Raw genomic sequence first — 3,028 nt, forward strand, 5'->3', positions numbered from 1 at the left:
AGCGACGGCGCCCAGTCCGGGGCCCCCAGCGACGGCGCCCAGTCTGGGGCCCACCGCGAGGGTCCCCACACCAGAGGCGCCACCAAAGTGGGGTGAGCCAGAGGAGGAGCGGGGTCTACGTCCCACACCAGAGCCGCCACCACGGATAGTTGCTCACCCGGACCCTCCCTTATAGGTTCAGGTTTTGCGGCCAGAGTCCGCACCTTTGGGTGGGGGGGTTACTGTCACGCCCTGACCTTAGAGACCCGTTTTATTTCTCTATTTGGATTATTTCTCTATTTGGTTAGGTGTGATGTGGGGTGGGCATTCTGTTTTGTTTTCCCTCCTTTCAGTGTGGGTAGTTATCTTTGCTAGTGACACTATAGCCCTGTAAACTTCACGGTTGTTTCTTGTTTTGTTGGCGACATTTTAAATAAAAAAGAAAATTTAAGCTCACCACAATGCACCATGGTCCACTTCTATCGACGGCGGTGACACCATCCAAATTGTTAGATCCCTGTGGCTCGTCATTGTTGATAGACAACAATACTTTTTTCACCTCTACCACACTCACTTTATGGAATTCAAAAGTACAATTCTTGTCTTTCAAAATTTGGTCAGCTATACTTGGATGTTTAGTGTCAGCGTTTGTGGCTGGCATGTCATGCCTAAGTTTGCTAATTTGCCAATGAACAAAATCATTAAAGTAGTTGGCAGTATCAGTCGGTTTTGTAATGAATGAGCCATCTGATTCAATGAATGATGGCGCAGAGTTGGCCTTTTTTCCCAAAATGTAATTTAAGGTGCTCCAAAGCTTTTAACTATCATTCTTTATGTAATTTATCTTTGTTTCATAGTATTGTTTCTTCTTTTTATTCAGTTTAGTCACATAATTTCTCAATTTGCAGTATGTTTGTCAATCGGTTGTGCAGCCAGACTTATTTGCCATTCCTTTTGCCTCATCCCTCTCAACCATACAATTTTTAAATTCCTCATCAATCCACAGGGATTTAACAGTTTTCAGTTATTTTCTTAATGGGTGCGTGCTTGTTAGTAACTGGGATAAGCAATTTCCTAAATGTGTGAAGTGCAGTGTCTGGTTGCGCCTCATTACATAATTCTCATTACATAAGAATTTGTTCTTAACTGACTTGCCTAGTAAAATAAAGGTAAAATAAAATAAAAAAACACACCACAAATATTCTTTACATCATCAACATATGAATCACTATAAAACTTCTTCTATGATCTCTTAAACACTATATTAGGCCCAGCCTTAGGAACTTTCCTAGATTTGGCTACTATATTATGATCACTACATCCTGTGGATTTGGATAATGCTTTAGAGCAGATTTCTGCAGCATTAGTAAAGATGTGGTCAATACATGTGGATGATTTCATTCCTGAGCTGTTTAAATACCCTGGTAGGTTGACTGATAACCTGAACCAGGTTGCAGGCACTGGTTACAGTTTGAAGCTTTTTATTGAGTGGGCAGCTTGACAAAAGCCAGTCAATATTTAAATCACCCATAAAATATACCTCTCTGTTGATATCACATACATTATCAAGCATTTCACACATGTTATCCAGATACTGACTGTTAACACTTGGTGGTCTGTAGCAGCTTCCCACAAGAACGGGTGTTTAGGTGAGGCATATGAACCTGTACTCATATTACATCAACAGTATTTAACATGAGATCCTCTCTAATCTTGACAGGAATGTGGTTCTGAATATAAACAGCAACACCTCCACCACTAGCATTCGTGTCTTTTCTGTAAATGTTATAACCTTCTATTGCTACCACTGTATCATCAAAGGTATTGTCTAAGTGAGTTTCAGAGATAGTCAGAATATGAATGTCCTTTGTTACTGGCAAGTTATTAATTGCATGAACCTTCTTTGCTAGGCTACATATGTTAACGTAGGCTATTTTGAGCACTTTTCTGGTATGCTTGTTTGTTTTCATTGCTTTACTGGGAAGCTTAGCAGAAGTAGATATTCTCATGTTGTTTATGCTAGTGCAGGGTGAGTTGCATCCAGTGGTCTTCCTACTAGAGCACACCTCCTCAGTGCTCACAGCATAAATCTGGTTCATAGGCACATGATTGCTGCATACAATAGCTGTAGGATCAGCAGAGGCATTCAGGGCAGTTAGAGGGACATACATTAGATTAATTACATGTCGTCTACCAATGCCCCTGCTATAATGTACATTTGCCAAAGCATTATGATGACTCTGTGACACAATGGTAGGGGGTAACTGAGCTGGGCTTGGGTCATGAATCACATACAGGTACTTTCGACTTAGAAACTCTACAGTGTAAATGCTGGATACGGTATGTTGTACGCGTAAATGCTGGATACGGTATGTTGTATGCTTTTATTGCTGCCTTGGAAATATTGCCATACATCAAGTTTCCCCTTCAAAAGTGTGAATGATGTGCTATTTGATCTAATATAATGTTCTATTTGTTCTAATATAATGTTCTATTTGATCTAATATAACGTTCTATTTGTTCTAATATAATGTTCTATTTGTTCTAATATAATGTTCTATTTGTTCTAATATAATGTTCTATTTGATCTAATATAATGTTATATTTGTTCTAATATAATGTTCTATTTGTTCTAATATAATGTTCTATTTGTTCTAATATAATGTTATATTTGATCTAATATAATGTTCTATTTGTTCTAATATAATGTTCTATTTGATCTAATATAATGTTCTATTTGATCTAATGTAGGACATTATTATTAGGCCTACCACAAACACTCCTGTCCTTATGTAACTTGGGTCCTCCTATCCCTATGCAATTGTCCTAAAGTATTGCTCTCAAGTGGATATTTGCATATTACACAAATTACAGGGAACAGTCAGAAGCAGAAGCAATGAATCAGCATTAATCAGTGCCCTCTCTGCCACCTCTGGCCATCTAACATGATACAGTACATTTCATTTCTCTACACCACATTATTAAAAGCAAATTAAAATCAATATACCATTAGATCAGTAATCCATCACAGATAGAACAAGCATCCTGG

The sequence above is a fragment of the Oncorhynchus mykiss genome, chromosome 25 (genome assembly GCF_013265735.2).
Source record: "Oncorhynchus mykiss isolate Arlee chromosome 25, USDA_OmykA_1.1, whole genome shotgun sequence".
Lineage (NCBI taxonomy): Eukaryota > Metazoa > Chordata > Actinopteri > Salmoniformes > Salmonidae > Oncorhynchus > Oncorhynchus mykiss.